The sequence below is a fragment of the Lepus europaeus genome, chromosome 5 (assembly GCF_033115175.1).
Source record: "Lepus europaeus isolate LE1 chromosome 5, mLepTim1.pri, whole genome shotgun sequence".
In the NCBI taxonomy this organism is placed as follows: Eukaryota; Metazoa; Chordata; class Mammalia; order Lagomorpha; family Leporidae; genus Lepus; species Lepus europaeus.
The window spans coordinates 126,743,986-126,766,054 of NC_084831.1; the positions used below are offsets into that span (position 1 = coordinate 126,743,986).

The 22,069-nt window shown below is 52.2% G+C and overlaps 9 non-coding genes across 9 annotated transcripts; 3 read left to right on the forward strand and 6 right to left on the reverse strand.

The window, feature by feature from the left end:
- Positions 1 to 339: 339 nt before the first annotated feature.
- Positions 340 to 412, reverse strand: TRNAV-CAC (transfer RNA valine (anticodon CAC)). Its single transcript has one exon. It is a non-coding gene; the product is annotated as a tRNA-Val (tRNA).
- Positions 413 to 6,982: 6,570 nt separating this feature from the next.
- TRNAE-UUC (transfer RNA glutamic acid (anticodon UUC)) lies at positions 6,983 to 7,054 on the forward strand. The gene has a single exon. It is a non-coding gene; the product is annotated as a tRNA-Glu (tRNA).
- A 902-nt stretch (positions 7,055 to 7,956) lies between these two features.
- Positions 7,957 to 8,028, reverse strand: TRNAE-UUC (transfer RNA glutamic acid (anticodon UUC)). Its single transcript has one exon. It is a non-coding gene; the product is annotated as a tRNA-Glu (tRNA).
- Positions 8,029 to 13,932: 5,904 nt separating this feature from the next.
- On the reverse strand, positions 13,933 to 14,006 carry TRNAN-GUU (transfer RNA asparagine (anticodon GUU)). Its single transcript has one exon. It is a non-coding gene; the product is annotated as a tRNA-Asn (tRNA).
- A 3,588-nt stretch (positions 14,007 to 17,594) lies between these two features.
- On the forward strand, positions 17,595 to 17,665 carry TRNAG-GCC (transfer RNA glycine (anticodon GCC)). Its single transcript has one exon. It is a non-coding gene; the product is annotated as a tRNA-Gly (tRNA).
- Positions 17,666 to 19,250: 1,585 nt separating this feature from the next.
- Positions 19,251 to 19,322, reverse strand: TRNAE-CUC (transfer RNA glutamic acid (anticodon CUC)). Its single transcript has one exon. It is a non-coding gene; the product is annotated as a tRNA-Glu (tRNA).
- A 175-nt stretch (positions 19,323 to 19,497) lies between these two features.
- Positions 19,498 to 19,569, reverse strand: TRNAG-UCC (transfer RNA glycine (anticodon UCC)). Its single transcript has one exon. It is a non-coding gene; the product is annotated as a tRNA-Gly (tRNA).
- A 574-nt stretch (positions 19,570 to 20,143) lies between these two features.
- Positions 20,144 to 20,215, reverse strand: TRNAD-GUC (transfer RNA aspartic acid (anticodon GUC)). Its single transcript has one exon. It is a non-coding gene; the product is annotated as a tRNA-Asp (tRNA).
- Positions 20,216 to 20,893: 678 nt separating this feature from the next.
- TRNAL-CAG (transfer RNA leucine (anticodon CAG)) lies at positions 20,894 to 20,976 on the forward strand. Its single transcript has one exon. It is a non-coding gene; the product is annotated as a tRNA-Leu (tRNA).
- Positions 20,977 to 22,069: the final 1,093 nt, after the last annotated feature.

Sequence of the window (22,069 nt, forward strand, 5' to 3'; positions counted from 1 at the left end):
CACTGTGTCAAGAGCGCCTTCAGGGTGTGAGAAAAGACAAGACACAGAAACGGAGGGGGCCGCAGCGGCAGCTCAGGTACCTACTGATCACCTCTCGCTGCTCCGGAGGAACCAAGCGACTAGGGTTATCTCCGTCGCCGCTAGGGGGCGCACTGATCAGTCGCTCGCGCTGAGCCCGCTGGCCTGGACCGCCCGGTGAGCTCCAGGTGCGCCTACCCCCTTCCACGATTCCTCGGACCCGGATGCCCGGGACCTCACTGCAATCTAAATGAATTCTAAAGGGATTATTCTAGTGGAACTAGCAGGAAACGAGAAAAATGAAAAAAGTGTAACCTCAGCTGTTTCCGCCCGGTTTCGAACCGGGGACCTTTCGCGTGTGAGGCGAACGTGATAACCACTACACTACGGAAACCCGCTGGCCAAGCACCCTTCGCCGGCAACCCTTGAAGCATAGCGGTTCCTCACCGTGTTCCCCGAGCTCGAAGAAAGTCCCCACTGGGCTTGCCACAGCTCTGGTCGCCCCAGGAAGCAGCCCGCAAGCCCAGGGCAAGCCAGTGACTCCGACGGTGCCCCTTCAGGAACCTTCCCGGACTTGTAGGCTCCAGCGCGACCCCCAAGCCGCGGGCCAGGCTTCCGTGGAGCCCGTGGTGACGTCTTGGGGACCCTCTGGTTCCCGAAGGAGCGCTCGGCCGGCCGGGCTCAGCCGAACAAAAGCATTCTGGTGCGTCCAGCCCTTCACTTAGAAGGCACGCACGCTCTCGCGGCTCGTTCTTGTAACTCTGCTGTGAGCAAAGCATTCAAGCCTGTTCTAAAGAGGCTGAAACGGAAGTGACTCGCCGGGGACGCAGCAGCCGCGTTTACCCTGGGAGCGGCTGCGCCCTCAGCTCTGGTCTCTGGGTTGCACCTTACTGCCCCAGGAGGCCAGGGAAGCGCAGAGGACGGAGAGCTGGGCTGGAGCGGTTGGGGCCCTCTCTGTGGATGGCAGGCAGAACCCCCAAATATGTTGTGTCATATTTGAGGTCAAACGGTCTCATCTTCTCCACCTGTTGGGGATGCAATGTGAGGCGGTAGGGGGTGCAGGCAGTCTGGGGGTACGTGTGAGAAAGGCATTAGGAAGTCAAGAAGAGAGGGGTGCGGGACTCGCGGGCTGTTCTGTGAACGGATGTCGGGGTGGGGTTGGGGTGGCAGACTGCTCTAGGCGCGCTCAGCTGGCGAGAGCCGAGAAGAGGGAGCTGGGTGCGGGATGTACAAGCAAAGGCCCGTGGATGTGATCGTGTACAGAACTTCAGCGAGTAGCTGACCGTGGGCTGATCCTGTGTAGAACGTGAAGAGACGCAGGCAGGTCTAACGGACTGGATGCCAGGCAATAGCAGAGACGTCATAGGTTTGAGGAGACAAGGATCAGAAAAAGAGATGGAGGAACTATGTTACCAGTCCCTCTCCTAGGGTTGCCTCTACGACGCCTCCCGTGGCCACACCTGAAATCCACATTTTGGCAAAGCCAGCAGGAAGATATCCAACAAGGCTGGTGCCCGTTGTGTCCCCAGGACGACCTGTAGCGTATTGTAATAAGATCACCATGGCTGACGTGCCTACTTCCATCTTGCACCTGATCTGGCCTTCAAACAAGTCGTTACACAGGCTCAGCACCTTTTTGGTTTTCTTGGTCCTTCCTTGATGTGGATGCCATTGTCAAGCAGGCTATCCACTCGTGTTCTCAAATGCCTGCCTTGAGTCACTTGGGCTACAAGTGCTCTGTTCCCATCCTGCAGGAAAAGTGTTTATCTCTTGCAGAACTCATTATTGGCCAGCGATTGCGCTATGTATGAAAAAGGATGAAATAGGCTTCGTTTAACCCAACTTGAACTCTGGCTAACAAATTCCCTAAGAAGGGAAAAGGAAGTGGGAATGCTTGGTGACAACCAGCCAACCTTCATCCAGAGGTGAGACTACAGTGGAACAGAGAATGAGGAAGAATTGCATGTGCTTTTAGAAACTGGGATAGTTTTTTTTTTTAAATGTTTTTTATTTACTTATTTGAGAGGAAGAGTTACAGACAGTGAGAGGCAGAGACAGAGAGATATTTTCCATCCGTTGGTTTTCTCCCCAGATGGCCACAATGGCCGGAGCTGTGCTTATCCGAAGCCAGGAGCCAGGTGCTTCTTCCCGGTCTCCCACGTGGGTGCAGGGGCCCCAGGAGTTGGGCCATCCTCCACTGCCATAGCAGAGAGCTGGATTGCAGAGAGCTGGATTGAAAATGGAGCAGCCAGGACTTGAACTGGCATCCATATGGCCGCTACCTTCCTTAAAAAAAAAAAAAAGATTTATTTATCTACTTATTTGAAAGTCAGAGTTACACACAGAGAGAAGGAGAGGCAGAGAGAGAGAGAGAGAGAGAGAGAGAGAGAGGTCTTCCATCTGCTGGTTCACTCCTCAATTGGCCACAACAGCTGGAACTGCGCCGATCTGAAGCCAGGAGCCAGGAGCTTCTTCCAGGTCTCCCATCTTCTACTGCTTTTGCCATAGCAGAGAGCTGGATGGGAAGTGGAGCAGCCGGGACTTGAATTGGTGTCCATAGGGGATGCTGGCACTTCCAGCGGAAGATAGGGGGGCTGGCACTGTGGCACAGTGGGTTAATGCCAGCCCCTCTACCTTCCGTTTTGAAATTAACTTTTATTCTTCTAGATTTCACTCCCTTAATTTGGTACCATCCAGCCTTTCAAAGCAACACGTTGTTTTGGTTAGCTGCATAGAATATGAAGCAGAATCAATAAATTATTAGCACCGATAAGAGTTCAACAAAGTTATTGGCTACAAAAGCAACATATAAAAATTAATGGTTTTCTATCTCATCACCAGTAATCACCTAGAAAATATAAGAGGAAACATCATTCACAAAATCACAAAATTAAGTACCACAGAACAAACCACACAACAAATGCACCTTATTTTTGTATGGAGCGCAATTTTAGATTATCGAAAAATAAAAAGAACTAGCTCAGTGAAGAGATTTACCTTATTCATAACTGAGGTGACAGTATTGTGAAGATGCTAACTTCTTCCAAATTACTTACAAAATCCATGAAATATCAGTGCTCCAACAGGGCGGCTGTGTCCCTGAACTGTAAACTTTACGTGAATGCATCAGTCCATGGAAAATCAAGGAAATATTGCCACAGGAAAATAAGAGATATTAAAATATATTAAAATATAACAGAGGGTGGGCACTGTGGCACAGTGGGTTAAGCAGCCAGGATGTTTTTGGGATCACTTTGCTTCCTTAAATCTTCAGTTTGATTATACAGGAGTTAGCATGATTCGCTCTATTTTGATTTGGTTTGGTCTCTCGGGGCCTAGTGCAGCAGCTTGGTCCCAAACAATGGTCTCCCATGATTTTTGGTTAACAAATCCTTATCAACAAAGGGCAAGGGACAGGTGAACTCTTCAGAAGCTAAGTGCTAAAAGAGGTAATGGTGGCTGTGAACCAGATACTGTACACCTTGCTGAAAAATGACTAGGAAAATGTAATCGGAAACTCCCAAATTCATTAAAATTAAGGGACTTTTAGTCTTTTCTGCTCCTATTGGCCCTCTTCACTACTGTGGTCTCTGACCCCTGTTTTGTGAAGCCACAAATTTTGCTGTGTGTCCATGACCCTTTGAGGCATTGTTTGGGGGCAGTCTTGCTATGTAACAGCCATCTCTGAGACCAGGATGCATCAGATACAGCTGTTTGGACAACTGCTAAAAGATCTATCAACTTCATTTCCTCCTATAGGGGGATTGTATTCAAGCCACTTGAAAGATTTGTTTCAGGGGCAGGTGTTTGGCCTGGCAGTTAAGATGCCTGCATCCCATGCCTGAGTGCCTGCTTCATCACCTACCTCTGCCTCCTAACTGTAGCTTCCTATTAATGCAGACCCTGGGAAGCACTGGTGAGGGCCCAAATAACTGGGCTTCTGCCACCCATGTTAGAGACCCAGATTGAGCTCTGAAGGCTGACAATGTCCAGAGTAATTCTAAAGCACCCCTCAAGGGGCTGGGCTCACCTCTATTGAGAATCTCTGATTGATCCTTTTGTTTAAATTTCTCCCTGATTCATGCAAGTGTTAAGCCATATGTCAGGGATCTTCTAAATCTAGACAGGGTAGAATAGTGGAGGTGCAGTAATAGTGATGAAACTTGCCCCCCTTTGATATCGGTAAACTGGTTGAAATTATGGAGTTGTAGGCAGTTTGTAGGAGATGTACCTTTCCACTTGTGACTGTCACCAGGTCCTTAAGATGCCTCATTAGGGAAGTCTGGGGCCCTTGAATATCCTTGCTGGGCTCACAAAATCAGAGATGTCATACTTACTCCTTTTGGATTTTTTTCTAAAATAGTGATAAGAACACTTATCTATACGGTAACAGGTTGGTTAACTTTATTTGTAGTCTAGGAAATAAAATGAATAAACAAAAGTGAAGTGGATAGGGAATGAAATCCAATCTCTCCGGACAGATGGGAACATTCACCACCATGCTAAAGAGAAAGGAGATGGAGCTTTTCATCCCAAATAGGCATCTCCTTCAATGGCCTACTCCTACCCTGGGCCCAGCTAGGCACAAGGCATTGACTGCTTTTATCCCATTTGCTCCCCGGCTACACCATCTGCTCCTGGCCTCCTGCAGCAGGGTCAGAGTGGAAAACCAGCCTAGGAGTGGCAGGTAGGCAGCAGAAATGTCGGAAACATTGTTGACTGTCCACTCTCACCTTCTGCCCTACAAAACCCACCTGTGCCCCACACCAAGGTTCTGGTGGGTGGGATTCTAGCCACAGTTTCCGCCTCCTCCCACCAGTGGGAGGAGGTTGGGTGGCAGCAGCTGAGACGTGTTAGGCTGTGGCCCCCAGGAGTGGGGGCAGCCAGAGCCCAGGAGGATTAGCCTTTCACGTTCTAGCCAGATGCCTTCTCTGCTCTGACGCCAGTGTGGGGAAGGCAGGGAGTAAGATGCAAAGAACTGACAGGCAAAAATAAAACCGCAGCCAGTGGGATATAGGGCCCAGCTTAACTCCAGGCTGCAAGGTGGGGCCTGGTGCTGCTTGAGCTCCAGCACCACGGACGGTATTGAGGGCCACAGCATCAAGAGCTTAGTGCTGGGAAGGAAGAAGAATATACAGCAAAAGCAGGACTTGAGCTTTGGCTGGGAAGTTTGAGAAAGAAACCTTAACCTCATGGTTCTCGTGTATACCAGCAAATTCATCTTCTGGCTCCGAGATCACCTGTATCATGTGGGACCCGATGGAAAATGAAGACGTAGTCACTTTGATACAAACAAGAGAAGTGTTGTTAAAGCAGAGAAGGTTTTTCCTTCCCTCCTTCCTTCCAAGTTTTCTCTCAATTTGCTGTTTAATGTCATTCAATGAAAAGAAAAATTGAGAATCTAAATAATTAGCATAGTTTTTGCCCATTGTTTCTATTGTATGCATTATTCAGCTTTTTATTACTATAAAGAAATACCCAAGGCAGCCTAACTTCATAAAGAAAAGAAATTTATTTGTTTCACGGTTCTCGAGGTGCAAAGGCTAGGCGCCTCATCTGACAATGGCCTGCTTGCTGTAGTGCGTAGCGTCACAAGGCAAGAGGAATGGAGTGTGCGTATCTCTCTGTGGTGTCTCTCCTTGTAAAGCTACCAGGACCCAAGGCCCTAATCCAACCTCAATCACTTCCCCAAGACCCGGTCTCTAACACCATGGGCAGATTAGTTTCCTCTTACTACAAATTACACAGGCTTTGGGCAATAAACTCCCCATGAGCTTGGGGATGGGGTGTGGATGGGTGAGGGGTGCAAATCCTATTCAGACTATAGCGTTGTGCAATTCCTGTTTCAGATGCTGATCAAGTGCTCACTATTGCCCCTTTCTTCTCCTGTGCCTTGTCTTGGTCTAACTTGGGCTTCTCTTGCCCAGGCCTTTGGACTTGGACCTGCCTCTGTGCCTGCACCGAGAGCTAACATGCAGAACATGCACCCCTCACCAGTGTATCACGAGAACCTGTTGAGCAGATGGAACACATTTCCTGGGAAACTGCCCCAGCCATGCTGTCTGCTCCTTCCAAGTGGCTTGCCCGACTTCTCCTTAAAAGTGTCTGTGAAGCCCTGCTGATCCCCGCCCCCCCCATCAAAGAAATGTTCTTTTCTATTTGATGCTGAGACTCTTGGTGGATTTCTCAGATCAGAGCATTCCACCGACTCGAAACAGTCTTTTTGAAAAGTCCCTGCTGACTTAAGTCCGGATTTGCTTAAGTCCGTCTCAGCTGTAACGCATGTGCAGAATCATCAAAACTGCGCCATTCCTGTTTCGTGGCGCTCTCTGCCCTTGGCAGAACAGTGGAAACGCTGCACAAGGTGAGCTCAGCTGTTTGTATGTCCCTTCTTGATACCCACATTCTGTCGTCCCCTTCTACCTTGGCCTGCTGATGCGTGGGGAAGGAGGATAAGGAACCACGGTTGCTGTCTCCCTTCCTTGCCTGGCACCATCCGCATCACAAATAGAGGCTAACAGAGAACGTACGAAGACAAAGGCCATGATAGGATTCTTCGGTCCCTTGTGTTTCTTAGAACGCTTGCTTGCTTCTTGCCTTTGAGGCAAGCTCTGGTTTCTGATCAGCTTATTCAGCCACAGAAGCCCGGTGCTCACCCTCCAGTCACTGTGACTCTCTCTTAAGTCCCATTGCACGGCGCATCTGCCCCGAGTTCTGGGCTCGTCAGGCATCACACACACACTACATACAGGTGGGTGACAAGGACAGCAGACAAGAATATAGCTTCTCTGATCACGCACGGCATCAGACTGTGCTTACAAAGCATACACTCAAAGATAAACATTTAAAGTGGTAAGGACATTTTTCAGATCCTCTAGAGTTTCTAACATATGCTTGGAGTGGTTAAAGCAACTGTTCTAAGATCATTTTCCAGAATATGCTGTCTATGGCATTTAGGTGTATCTCCCTGGTGGTCTAGTGGCTAGGATTCGGCGCTTTCACCGCCGCGGCCCGGGTTCGATTCCCGGTCAGGGAAGCTGCCTTATTCTTTCTCTGCAGTGGCTGCAGCTCTTCAGTTTTGGCCAAGGCTCAGCTGTATGCATTCTACACGTCACCTCTGAGGTTCCCCGCTGAAGTACAGCAGATTCCAGGGAGCGGGAAACCTGTATGGAATTAAAGATTTCTCCATGCAGCTTCATACTCTCTTCCTCACTCCAAAGAGAAGTACTGATTTTTTAAAATAAATTATTACAAGTAACTATTGCATGAAACAAATGAATTATTTCAAATGGCTTCTACCTGTAAAAAAGTTTGATTGGCATAGGCACACTGTTCACTCATGTCATTTCCCCCCACTCTTTGAAACACTAATCATTACATTAACTTCAGAGATGTAGACTGCCCGGGTAGTTTGACCAGACCCACAGCTGTTTTCACTGGTAGTTGCAGCCAATTGTCCCAAATGTCCTGATTATGGAGTCTAATCGGTCCATTATATTTACTTACACGTTTCAAGCATGGAAAACCACTCTGAATCCATTTGGTCTTTTGTAAAAATGGGAACTCACTTCAATACGATAATGAACCAGTTCCCTTTGTCTGTAAGATGAACTATAAAATAGATTAAGTGATTATCTTACAAGGACAGACATTCCATGGCCCCCCGTGACCTTTCCCTGGGGTTCCTATACCGACCTCAGGATCGCCTGGCTCACGTCTGAAACGCGTGCAGGCTTTGCTGCCCTGAATTGAAGCTCAGGGAGCCTTCGCCCAGGCAGCCTTCGCCCAGGCAGCCTCACGGTGAGAACCAGGTAACCCCTTGGCGAGAAAACGGTGACTTCCCCGAAATTGTCAGTAGGGGGCGTCAGAGGTAGAGTCGAGTCTTGGCTAAAATTGAAGTGCCTCAGGCACTGCAGAAAAACCTCTGAAAACATCGACTTCCCTGACCGGGAATCGAACCCGGGCCGCGGCGGTGAAAGCGCCGAATCCTAGCCACTAGACCACCAGGGAATGGTAAATAATAGGCATAGGCAACATGTTCTGGAAAAGATGATGAGGATGGTTCAAGCCTGTTTTAGAAACTTCCGGCCTGGCCAAGGAGTACTTTGAATTGGTGCAGATGGTGTTGGGTGTGGTGACTGTGCCACGGTTAGGGGTGGCAGGAAGCCTTAGTGGCAGAGAAGTTGGAGGGAACCAATGAAGCCAGGTATGAGGACAATCTGTCCTGCACCAGTTTTGTTACTGATCTCCTCTGACCCCTGGCATTTCTCAAACTTGCCTGTCCTCCGTCCCTCCTTTCCTCCCTCCCTTTTCTCTCTCCTGTTCTTCATTTCTGGAATCTGTGTGACGCTACCACTTCCACAATGTCCCTAGAGTTGACTGAAGACAACGGGTCCCTCCTTTGCCCCCTTCCCACCCCCAGCAGTTCTAAGTATGCCCCTCCCTAGTGTAGAGGCACGAGCATCAGCGCCCAGAGGACATGCAACCTGGAACTGCAGCCCTCTTCCAAGCCATGCTCTGTTCTGGGGGCCCTGAGCAGGACCTGCCCAGATGCCTGCAGCCTGCGGAGGGCTCTCCCCAGCATCACTATTGCTGGAGGTGGAGCCGGCCTTCAGTGTGTGCAGGGGAGCATGGCTGTTGGCAAAGGTTTGGAAAGAGCTTCGACCAAGCGGGTGCCCATCCACCTGCACAAGACTCTTCTTGGTGCGGGAGGGAGCCAGAGTGCAGTGAAGAGACTCTCTCTGTACCACCGTGCTCGGGCACAGAGTGTGAGGAGACTTAAATTCTACACGCACACCTGCCCTCACAAGTCCTTACGAGGGTATTTTCACCAAGGTGGGAGGAAAGATATGATTTTCGTTGACTGTTTTTGCTGAAATGCTAAGTTTAAAATATATTCAGACGTCTTGTATGTGGGCCTCCATCTGTGTTCTTCCCACAAAGACCAGCGCACACCTCCTTCTCGGACCTGCGGGCCCAGCCTTGGATCCGACTTGCAGAATCCCCATGACTATTAGATCTGAGGTCACTGTCTCCCACACTAGGATCTTCTCTCTCCACTCCTCAGCCAGGAAGCTTCCCAGGAGTTCCAGCCCTGGTGAGTCACAGCACCCTTGGAAGAATATGCTCATAACCTTTCCCTACCCATGACACCCGTTAAATCTGCAGTCCTTTTGTTGTGCCTGAGTGAGTGCAAACACAGGAGCACCACACACTGGTAAAATCTGACAGTCCTTAGTGGCTGGAGGGGAGAGCGACCCCAAAGCTCAAAGCAACAGGGTTTATAAGGGCAAAAACCACTAAGAGGGGAGGGGATACACGATTGCTAGGGTCAAGCTGACCTAAAGCGTATGCAAAACTACTACCAATTACAATCTTGACATTAGTCCAGGTACCGACCCAAATCATATGTGGGACATAGACAAATTACAATCTTGACATTACTACAGGTGCAGCCTATCTGTTTTAAGCTTGAGCAATCATGTTAGGGGATTTTTTTGTTTTGCCAAGCAGGATTTGTGCACTGGTATTGTCCTAGTTTTAGACCATAGTCTCACAGTGGGGGGTGTACTTTCTCAAGGTGGAGTCTTGAGTGCTTTAAAATGGAGTCCCTCTTGTCAATCAGAGTCACTTCACCTTGTGTTTTGACCTTGATGGCTTCCCCTCTGTGAGCCCCTGCCAAATCCCGAGAGGAGGATTCTGCAGTTCAAGTACCCCATGAGGTTTGAAGGGCTGTACATTTTCCCAATTAGAAAATACCATAAAACTACTTTGGTTTCCTTTAGTCCCAAGAACCCTCAGACTCCCTGAAAGAAAGAACTTGTAAAGTTTTGCACTGGATGAATGTTCTAATAGAGTTCTCCAGAGAAACAACCAATACGTGGATGGAGCTGACAGGCAGATATAGATAGGTGGATGGATAGATCTACAGATAGCTGCATAGATAGGTTCATAGACAGATAGTTGATAAGATATCAGCTCCCATGATTATGGAGGCCAACAGTCCCAAGATCACAGGGTGAGTTCACAAACTGCCTTCCACCCTGTTAGAGTTTGGACAGGATTTGGTTCCTCAAACTCAGGTTTAACCACCCCCCTCCCCACAAGTCTAATGTTAACAGTTAATGGGTTAATGTTAATTGTTGATGGATTAGAGTGGAGGCTTGATTCAGTTATGATGTCTGAAAGGGGGGCCTTTGGGAAGAAGTTGGATTGCATTGGAGTGCTACGGTAGACCCTGTGGTCGAATGATGATGGAATGTTATGGAGACTACATAGAATCATAGAAGGTAAATAACAGCGTGCTCCCGTGTCTCTCTGCTTCCTGACTCTCCTCTGACAGTTCATCTGCCATCCTCCAGCTTCGCCAGATGTCCACACCAATGGGGATGCCCAATTTTGAACTATGAAAATCCAAAGCAGGGTGAGAGTTTGGCAGAGTGGTTAAGACACTGCTTGGGATGCCCACATCCCACTTGGAGCCTGAATTTGAGTTACAGCTCCATTTCCAATCAAGAATTCCTGCTTATGTGCACCTTGGGAGGCAGCAGGTTTTGGCCTTAGTACTTGGGCCTCTGCCGTTCACACGGGAGGCCTGGATTGGGTTCTGGAGTCTTGACTTCAGCCTGGCCCAGCCCTAATTATTGTGGGAGTGAACCAGTGGATGGAAAATCTCCTCTGTCTTTTTGCCTTTCAAATAAAAGTGAATAAATAATTAGAAGTTTTTAAGAAGGAATAAAACTGTAGGACGAAATAAACATTCTTCCTCCTAATGTGCTCCTGTGAGACATTTTAGTTAAAGTAACAAAAAGCTGACTAATACACACCCCAGTAGAGCCCCTTCACTATTCTAGACCCCCATATTTTCCCATTGTCAGTATCTAAATTGTAATGGTCCTGGCTATAAACACCATAAGTAAACTCTAGCAAATGAGCAGAAAAGGAACTAGTCAAGAGGTTATTGGGTAAGTCACGGATTACTGAGCGCTAGATGCAGATAAAAGGATTATCAAAGGGGAAGTGTTGGGACTCAGAACATGGTATCCCCAAATACGGTGCTTTGCACGGTGAATATTTTAAGCCGGAGGAATTTGATGCTGCTTGTGACCTAGCGTCCTGTATTGGAGTGTTGGCTTGAGTCCTGGCTGCTCTGCTTCCAATCCAGCTCCCTGCTAATGTGCCTGGGAAAACAGCAGAGGATGACCCGAGTACTTGGGCCCCTGCTGCCCATGAGGGAGAACTGGATGGAGTCTCAGGTTCCTGGCTTTGGCCTGGCCTAGCGGCCATTTGGAGAATGAACCATCAGATGGAAGACCTCTCTCTCTCTTTCTCTTTCTGTCTCTCCACCCTGTCTCCTGTAACTCTCTACCTTTCAAATAAAGAAATAAATCTTTTAAATAAATAAAAATAAAGAGGATTTCCCTGATCAACCTTCCTGAAAAGTGGGCCACGTGGGCCTCATTCCACAGTGGTCCAGCCCTAGACTCAGGCCAAGAAGAATCTGAACAAACAGACCTCGCTTTATCATCACCGCCAAGGAAGCGTTTGGTCAGGAGCCTACAGAAACTGTCCAAGATGGATACTGGTTTTGGCTTTCTGGATAAATTAAAGCTGAATTGACTGATTCATCGGTTCTTGACTCAGAGCGTAGTTTACAACTGGCTGAGCTAAAAACACATATTAATGTAGAAAATATGTCTTCTTTAGAGGAAAGTGGTTCCTGAGCCTCATCCAAGCTTATGTTTGTATTCCTCAAGCTTGGAGGACCACAAGAATGAGAAAAATCTAGTGCCATTGGTTTTGATTTCAGGATCAAAGAATCTTTACTTCCCTTGGTAGGTAACTCAATCCATTTTTAAATGTGTGGTTTTGTGGATATTATAGCTTACTTTATTTCAGTGCAGGAAGTGGGGGACACAAATCTGAGACCTGCTGTATCACTGCAGACACAGGAGCAGTGAGATCGCAAAACAGCACAACTTCAAACAGGAGTCGATTGTCCCAGACGGTGATTTCTGGGCCCTTACTGCAGCTCTGTGTGTAAGAGTGGTGTCCAGCTACAAGCGAAGAGCTGGATTTAAATTAGGACACAGTAATGCATGGAATACTGGCCTTTGGAGGAGTTAAAAATATACCACTCTGGCACACTGACTATTTAAGTTAAAGGGCACTTGAAACCCAGCAGGTGCAAAAAAGCTCACTCTGAACTCCCTACTACTTCTTAAAAGCAGGGGTTGAGAAGCCTATGTGAAAGGTCCAACATCCCTATCCTCAAGGGGCAGTCAAGAGAATTCTGTGTCAACCTTGTTACAATGACTCTCTTTTTAAATATTTAAATATCTATTTATTTTATTTTGAAAGCTAGGTTTGAGGAGAGAAGAGAGAGAGCAACAGAGAGACAGATCTCTCCCAACTGGTGGTTTACTCCCTAAATGCCGGCAATACCTGAGGCTGGGCCACTTTGAAACCAGGAGGCTGGAACTTAATGCAGGTCTCCCATGGGTGTTGTAGGGTCCCAGCTACTTGAGCCATCACCTTCTGCCTCCCAGGGTGGGCAGGACCAGGAAGCTGGAATCAGGGCTGGAGCTGAGACTTGAACCCAGGCACTCTAATATGGGATGAAGGCATCCCAAGTACCATCTGACAGGCAGAGTGGATAGTGAGAGAGAGAGACAGAGAGAAAGGTCTTCCTTTTTGCCGGTGGTTCACCCTCCAATGGCCGCCGCGGCCAGCGCACTGCGGCCGGCGCATCGCGCTGATCTGAAGCCAGGAGCCAAGTGCTTCTTCTGGTCTCCCATGGGGTGCAGGGCCCAGAGAGATGGCCTGGAAGAGGGGCAACCGGGACAGAATCCAGAGCCCCGCCCGGGACTAGAACCTGGTGTGCCGGCGCCGCTAGGCGGAGGATTAGCCTATTGAGCCTCGACACCGGCCCCAAGTATCATCTTAACCATTGCACCAAACCCCTGCCCCTTGTCGAAATAACTTATCTTGGGGCTGGTGCCATGGCTCGCTTGGTTAATCCTCCACCTGCAGTGCTGGCATCCCATATGAGCGCTGGTTCTAGTCCAGCTCTCTGCTGTGGCCCGGGAGGGCAGTGGAGGATGGCTCAGGTCCTTGGGCCCCTGTACCTGCATGGGAGACCAGGAGGAAGCACCTGGCTCCTGGCTTCAGATCGGCACAGCATCGGCTGTAGCGGCCATTTGGGGATGAACCAACGGAAGGAAGACCTTTCTCTCTGTCTCTCTCATTGTCTACAACTCTACCTGTCAACTAAATAAAAAAATTAATTAAAAAAAAGAAATAGCTCACCTTTTAAGCAGAATACATCGCTTCTTCACAGCTGTCTGCTCTCTGTCCAGTTCAGCACGGAAGTTAGCGGTAGCTGCTTTGTGTCTTCATTTCCCTAGCAAAGCTTCTGTGCCACGTACAACTTGCTTGAAAAAATTGTGAATGCCTTTTTCCTATTAACTTATTTTACATTAATTTAATTCTCCAGCCCATGCAAGAACCTAAGAAGATAGAGGTGGAGTTTTACTGTCCTTACACCCTTTAAAATCGGGCAGAGGTTGCTGGGTTGCTGCAGCTGTTTGGTATCTGTTATGAGAATTGATTGAGGGGGAAAAACACACACAGCTGTTTCCTGCAGTTCCAGTGCCACCCGCTAAGACTTTCCAGCCGTGAGCTTCTCAGGGAGACGCAGAGGCTTGCTTTAGAGGAGAAAAGTGGACGCGCCTCTATACCAGCCCCTGATAGCTGCAAAACGTATAGAGAGTAGTGGGGGCTGGAGAACATGTTCTAACAGATAACCAATCTGCAGGCTTTGGTTAGAAGTGGAACTTGCATTTGAGAAGAAAATTTGACAAAAGCAACACAACAGAACATCCTCAGCTGAGGATGTGAACCAGGGGTTCCAGCCGTCCCTGGGTGGGCTCGAACCACCAACCTTTCGGTTAACAGCCGAATGCGCTAACCGATTGCGCCACAGAGACCTGTCCTATTGTACTATATCTTGCAGATTGTACTTACAGGTCTTTAGTGACACCAACATTCTTGCTGCCTGGATTTCCTCACCCTGCGATTGCAAATTTAGGTGTGAGCTGGGTAATTCTAACCCCAGAACTTCATACCACCCTCACTGCACGATCTTGAAGTCCGTGCCTGCTTTCTTCCCAGTTCCTCAGCAACAGCAGAAAATGATGCTGCTTTCTCCAAAGCTGAGACTCAGATCCAGAGAAGAACCAAGTTCACCACCAGCTTGAGGAGCTTGGAAAACGAACCAGGGTGGGGTGGCATGGGTGAGTGTGGGGAAAACAGCGTGCTGCTGATTTGAACCAGGGATTTCTGCTTGCCAGGTCAGCCTGGTGTCTTTAGTCCTGCCCAGGTACATTGTTTATTTCTATAGTCTAAGCCCAGATGTCGATGGTTCAGCATATTTCTGCCACCTGCTGATGGCCCTGGACAGGTCTCCAGCATTAGGCCAGACCGTACAGGCTCCTGCCATCACGCAGCTTAGAAGGCACTGATTTCCTATTTAAGGACTGGTGGCCTCAAATCCCTGCCGTAGGTGTAGTCACGGATGCCAAACTTTCCATTTGTAGTCCTGAGAGCAAGATCCTGTCAACCCCTACATCCCATAGTGGGAGCGGCCAAGCTGCCATGGAATCAGAGGCCTTCTGCCAATATTTAGACCCCAGATCTACTCGTCTGCCTGAGTGCACGGGCAGAACACTGAGTGCCTCACTGCCTGCATGAGGCCTGTGGCTACCCCTGAGACCCCTCTGTTGCTGAGTCCCAAGCTTTTGGGTGGCTGCTGGACTGGCCGTGAACAGTATCAGAAGATTAACAACTACGGGGCTATCTCAGGCCATGAGTGTAACTCAGAGGGCGGTGACTTCGGTTTCCAGGCTGTGAATGGTATCTTTCTTTGCCTTCTGATTCTCTCTCTCTTCTTCCAGGGTGCACTGTAAGTCCTGTTCTCTGGCCTCTGCAAATAACTTAGTAGTGGTTTCCATTGCAAGGCAGTGAGAAAGACCCACCTGCCTCTTCCCCTGGTGCCCTCCTTCTCTAACATCTCTCCCAGCACGTGCACTGTTTTTTTTCTATATGAATGAGCAAGCCATCCACTTCAGTCCACTCCTGAGAGGGGAAGGGGGGCCCAGGCACACAAGGCTATAGCCAGATACTCGGGGCTGGGCACCCCCAGTTCCTGCCTTGGGGTGGGGGTGAGGATGGGATGGGGGTGGGGTGGGGGTGGGGGGGGTGAGGGCTCCATCTTGGCCTAAGACAAATCCTGCAGACCACACCAAGTGTAACACAGAAGCTCAGCTCCAGGAAGATGAGGGCCAGATTCAGACAGGCCAAAGAACAACTGAGGCACCGATCGCAGATTCATACCTCTTTATTTTCCCAGCTTCGGGCAAGCAAACAAAAGGGATCCTGGCTCAGCTATGCGCACGGCATCTTATATAAATTTACAGACAATAGTACCAGGTAGACAAGCGGTTACACAATGGATGAGGGCTTATTGCATAGCTGTGATGAAATAATAATAATAATAATAATAATAAAATGACCTTCTGGGCCTGGCTAGGGACAGCTAGGGAAGCTGGCTGACGCTGCTTTCCTAATGGTGTGTTTCTGTGTGTTTACCTGCATGGAATGCCCCTGAGGAGGAGAAAGGCTGCCCAGCAGGGCCCATGAGGCAGAAACAGCACAGAAGAGGGAGAAGTCGAGGACTTGAAGGTGGGATGGATGAGATAGGTGGAGGCAGAGGCAGAGGGGCAGGACTTGGGCTGGGCCTAGGGGCCAGCGTGGGAGTCGTTGGGCGTGGGAGAAACTAGTCAGCCATGGTGTTGTGCAAAGGCAGGAGGGTGTGGCAGGCACCGGCGGGCTGGTGGATAGGCCCAGAGGAAGACGACTTCCCAGACCACATCGGGAACAGAACCCTGGTGCCAGAGGTGCAGAATCCTAACCATTAGACCACCAGGGGGCGTCGGGCTGCGCCCTGGCTTGTGCCTGCTGCAGCCAGCGCGTGGGTGCCAGAACCTCAGAGCCCGTTTGCTACGGAATCCTCGATCCTGTTTCTACCACCATGGCTAACCAAGTTCTTGCTCCTTGCTGCGGCCCTGGCTTCCCGCGTGCCCTAGCAGATCTGCTCCCACTGAGGGCCTCCCTTCTAGGCACACACACACAGGCCCGCAGCCCACAAAGCCAAGTTTGCTACAGGGCTCGCCCTCTCTGAAAAAGGTCTGCGGGGGTTATAGGCCGGAATCGGCCGCGGGTCAACGGCTTGGAAGGCAGCTACGCTCGCCACCACACGCCCATCCTCTCACAGCCCTGCCCCAACTACGCGTCCCCCCACAGCTCCGCTCTGCCCCAGCGCCACCATCGGCCGCACGGCGCCCCACTTGCCAACTCCAGCACGGCTGTGGGTTCTGCGCACACCCGTGCGCACTGAGGCGCGCCTCCAAGCCCGACCGATTGTCGCTGTGCCCGCGCGCCCAACCTCGGAGACCCTCTGGCTGTCTTGCTACTCCTGGGCGGTGCGCTCCGGACATCGAGTGGCCCCGAGGCATGCGCCCTCCTTCACCTGACTCGCCGAAGCCCCTCTCCATAAGGGGCCCGACCAGGCGCAGCCGCATCCACAGGGTCCCTCAGTTCTACCCGTCTCGGGACCTGTGGGTCGTACGGAGGCCACGCCCACCACCACTCGTGGGCCGGCCGCCTGTCGGACGCCGTTGGTGTCCTGCGTCTGGGGCGGCGATCTCGAGGCAGCAGCTAAAAACAGCTGCCGTCTTCCCGTTGGGGAACCCACCCACGGTTTCCCGCGTGGGATACTCAGCTGCTGCCCGGGGGCGCCACGCGGCATCCAAACCCGGGCTGTAGGGGTGTCCAAGTCCCAGCTACCTGTTTCTGTTCACCGGGATTGCATAAGACCAGCGCAACCGTGGTTTCTGCGTCGGGACCACAGCCCACTTGCCGCCCGCCTGGCTTCCTGTGGGCCCGGGGACACCGGCCTCAGCTCGGATCCCCAGCCAGGCAAATGACACCACGCTGTCGCCGGTTGTCAGGATGGCTGAGTGGTCTAAGCCGTTGTGTTCAGGTCGCAGTCTCCCCTCCTCCTGACAAGTTCACTTGTTGGCCGGCTCCAGCCAGGCCCGAAGCGCGCCAGTCTCTGCCCTCCGCCACCTGCCCGCCCCGCACACGCCAGGTCCCTCCGCGACGTGCACGCCACGACTTTTCTGGAACATCGTTTTGCTCTTCTTCCTTTTCTCCTCCTGACTCCTTCTTCCCCCCACGCCCGACACAGCGACGACCCTCCCCATCCCAACATCAGCCTCCGTGGCTACCCAACCCCATCACGCGGCAGCGCCAGCCGGTCTGTTGTGTGGGGCGGATGGGTCCCACAAGCGTCGACGCAGGTAGCTTGCGGTTTTGGGGAGTTCGGACAGAGGCCAGTTCCCATCCAGCTTACCCCCACCAAAGCGCCAGCCGGAGAGCCCTGTGTACAGCTGTCTACGGCAGGCAGTAGTCAGCAGTCTGGCCCTTTAACGAGCCTGGTAGTACCCATTTCCAGTGCATGGGTGGTTCAGTGGTAGAATTCTCGCCTGCCACGCGGGAGGCCCGGGTTCGATTCCCGGCCCATGCAGCGTGCTGTTTTGGCTACAACCAATGCCCCTCGCCAAGCTCGGCTCTGCATTTTTATTTCCTCGACTCCTCCTCCCACCTTCCAGCAGGTGGCCCCCGTTGCCCCCTTTTTGGGGGCTCCTGCCCTGGGCCCCAGGTGGCACAGGATGTCTCCCCCAAAACAGAGGTTTTCCTCCGGCATCGGTATGTTTGCATCACACACTTAGCGGAATCACGGTGGTCAGTGCACCTGCCAGCCCCCTGCATCCCCACTAGGGTGTTACTGAGCACCTGAGTGTCCTCCAGCCCTGTTGCTGTGTGCATGAGGAACCTTGGCAAGGGGAGTAGACTGAGCTCTGCGCTTCACTTTGGTGGAGCAGTCAGAGTAGGACACTGACTGGGATGGATCGAGGGACCAATAGTGGCCTAGAGAGGTACGTGTTTAGGTGGGAAATGGAAAAAGCTACAGATTGGATGGAGGCGCTGGCCACGAACAGTAACCTCTTGGGTTGGTTGCCTTTTCAAGAGCAACAGGAGTGGAATTCGAATCCACCGTCATCTACCTGTGAATCGGCTCTGCTCCTTGTGCTGTTTCCCACACTTGCTGTGGTCGTTGGTCATTGGCTGTTTGGTGTTTCTCCCTTCTCCGGAGATGCGTCTAGGTGGTCCAGCTCACTGGACCTCTCAAGCTTCAAGGCCATATCTCTGCCTCCCCAGTGCCACAAGCTGAGCCCATCCCAGGCTGCTCTTGGCTCTCATACACTCCCGCTCCCTTCTGCCCCCCCCCCCGCCCCCCACTGTAGCTGGCCAAAGTCAAGGACACAGATACAGTTGAATCCCAGACAGGAGCTCTCAGAGACGGGCTTAAGCTGGAAAAGGCCACTTGCTAACTAGAGCTGCAAAGTACAATCCACAATGCCCCGTCAGGTGGACTGACAGATAAATGCAGGCTTCTAAATGAGGGAGAGAAGTGTGGCCTATCTGTGGCTTGGGGTTTGCACTCATTGCTGCTGCAACAGAATCCCAGCCCATTTGCTGGCCAGAGGAGCGTGTGCTAGGGAAGGGAGCGTGAGGACACGTGTTGGTGTCCTGGGGTGTGGATGGGCAGGAGTGTTTACGATAGGGAGGAGGTGGTGGCGGCACTTCTTTTGAAAACCCTGGGTGTGTGTGCCTTTAGGTGGTGGTGGTGGTGGTGGTGAACTAGTGTATGAGGACATGTGCCTGAGTGTGTGTGTGTGTGTGCCTGTGCACTGGTCTGTGTGTATTGGGCATGTGTCAGCAGGCTGTCACAGATGTGTGTAGTAGTGGTGTCCTACGTGTGCATGCTAGTATGTGTGTGGGCACGCGCAAAGCCTTTGTGGATGTGTTTGCTGCCAGCCACCGGAAGAGAAAAGATGCTCCTAGCAGTACGGAAGAGGCTGAGGATGAATAGGAGCTGGCCAGGAGGAGAGGCACTGGAAGTGAGAAGAGATAAAGGACCGAAGGTGGTGAGCCAGGCAAAGAGGACAGCAGGGGCAGATCGGCAGGGTTTGGGCTGCGCCAAAGGGAAGTGAGTCTGCTGTGGGAAATGGGGCAAAGTGTGGCAGGCACGCAGGAAGAAAAGAGTCTTCCCTGACCGGGAATCGAACCCGGGCCGCGGCGGTGAGAGCGCCGAATCCTAACCACTAGACCACCAGGGAAAGCTGAACTACACTTTGGCATGTGCCTGAATCTAGCTACAAGCCTGCTACAACCAGGGCTGAGTGCCAAAACCTCTGCAGTTCTTTGAAGAATGGGGCCTGGCTCCTGCTGCTGCTCCTATGGAAAACTAACTCGCGCTTCCTCCAGGCCCTGGCTCTGCAAAATGAAACCTGCTGCGTTGGCCGGGAATCGAACCCGGGTCAACTGCTTGGAAGGCAGCTATGCTCACCACTATACCACCAACGCCTGCCACTGCAGCTGGCTTCCCCGAGTGACCTGAGTTTCCAGAAGCGCAACGCTACTGCGGCTTCGTAGAGCCTTGCCCGGACCAGGCGCCCACCCGCAGTGCCGGGCTTCCACAGCACCACGAAACGCCTTACAGCGCCCCATTGGCTCACGCCAGGACGCAACCACGCCCTCGCGCCCGCCCGCACGCCCGCACGGCCAACCGATTCTTCATCAGCCCACGTCCTCCCCCCGGGGCTGCTCTGCTGCTCTTGGGCAGTGTGCTATGGACGCGGCATACACGAGGCAGGCGTCCACCCTCACTTGGCTAGCCGAAGCCCTTCACAAGGGGTCCGACCAGGCGACAGTTCGTACCCACAGAGTCCCCTATTCATCCGACTCCCTCCTGTCTCATAGATGTTATACCCACATCCCTCTAGCGGCGGGCCACCGGCGGGCACCGTTGGGGAAGACCAAGCCCCCAGGAACTGGGAAGATCGGTTGAAGCCTGGCAGGTCCGATGTCCCCTGGCGTTGAGTCTGTGTCATGGCAAAGGAGAAGGAAAAAAAAGAAACGAAATAAAAGAGGATACTGCCTCCCCGTCGGGGAATCGAACCCCGGTCTCCCGCGTGACAGGCGGGGATACTCACCACTATACTAACGAGGATAGCGATAGGCTTGCTGCCATTGCCTTGACCCCTGTTACCCGCTGAGGTCTGGCTGTGTCCTCTCCCGCAACCTGACCACTCCCTGTTGGAATTTCCAACCACAGCCAGCCGGTTCCACTGACACTCATTCGCCCCACGGAGCGGACTACCATCAGTCCCACCCGGACCCCGACCCCGACCCACGACCGCATCCCCGTGGTGTGACACCAACCACCCCAAGCACCCCGGGGAGGAGGAGAGGGAGGAGGAAGGGAGACGGGAGGCAGGGGGAGGAGAAGTGGCAGGAGGTGGGGAGCAGGAGGTGGGAGTGAAGCGGGAGGGGGAGAACCAGGGGTGAATCAGGAAGAGGACGAGGAGCCAGAGGATCTGAGCGAGGACCACGAGGCGGGTAAAATGAGGAGGGGGTAGGGGGCCGCCCGGCAACAACAATACGAAGAGGCGCAGCTGGGGTCCGACCACAGGGCCTGCCAAACATCTCCGGCGGCAACCAGATTTGCGATCTGGGGGCCTCCAAACCCTTGCCAGCCAGATCCGTTCGCTGGGATTCCCCGAGAACGGCGTGTCCCGAGGTTTGTGTTCGTGGCCGCGGCTAGCCAGCCAGGCACCCGTTCCCACAAAGCCCACTGGCTTTCGCTCATAGTCCTAGTCAGGCGAGTGACCAGCCACTTATATCTACTGTCAGGATGGCCGAGCGGTCTAAGGCGCTGCGTTCAGGTCGCAGTCTCCCATGGAGGCGTGGGTTCGAATCCCACTCCTGACAAGTCTGCCTTTTGGCCCACTCCAACGCACCAGCTCCGCTCCCAACCCCACCTTTGCTGTCCACCTGCGGGCCTAGCACCAGAGACCCCACTACCACGCGCCAGCAGCGCCTCTCCCCCTCTCAGCGCTGCCATGCACCCACCTGCATCTTTTCCCTGACCTTACCCCATGCCACCACTTTTCTGGACTTGACTCCTCGGCTCCTGGCCTCCCCTGACCTCCCTGTCCCCCTACGTTCAATGCCACCACGACCCTCCATCTCCCAACCCCAGCCCCCAGAGTTCGCATCCCGCCTGCACACTTGGGATGTTGCGGTGTCCAGCCAGCTACACCGCGGTGCCGGGGTTTCTTCTGCTTGGAGCCCTTTGCTTTAGGAGGCGCAGAGGTCCACAAGGGGCCGGTCAGCAGCGGGAGGTGCCTGTCACCCACTCGTGGACTTCTTTCTCCCTCGGGACCGCCTGTGCAACACACCGCATGCCCATGCGCCAGGGACTATCACGACAAGCAGCGTGTCCAGCGAGGCCCATGTTCGATTCCTGGTCCATGCAGCTCATCACTGGCTTTCGGTCCCTCAGCTCCAGCCCCTAGAGGCTCGCCGTTCTGCCACCTAACGACCAAGGCACACGCACCATTGGGCCCTGATGCTCACCTTACCCTTGCAACTGGAAACCAGCACCCCTCCAGTGAGGCCTTCTGTGCTACACCTTCCTCATTGCTACACCTTCCTCGTCCCTTTTCTCTGCCACCTCTACAATCACAGGTGCTGCGCTTCAAATCTCTCGGCTTCACCACTGGCTGCCTGACCTCGGCATTGCATCAGATCGCCTGGCTTGCTGGGCTGGCCCTAAGTGGTCTCAGCTTTGCTGGGGCAAGGAGACTGCACTCTGCACTTCACCTCCAGGGAGCAGTCATAGAGTAGGACAGTGACAGGGATGGATGGAGGGACCCACAGCCACTCCACAGATGTATATGCTAAGATAGGAAAGAGGAAGTCCATACACGTGTGTTTCCTGGTGAAATCCGACTGTATCCAGCTCCTCTCACTGCGACATCTGCCCACACATGCTGCTGTCATCTTGGCTGTTGGGTGTCTC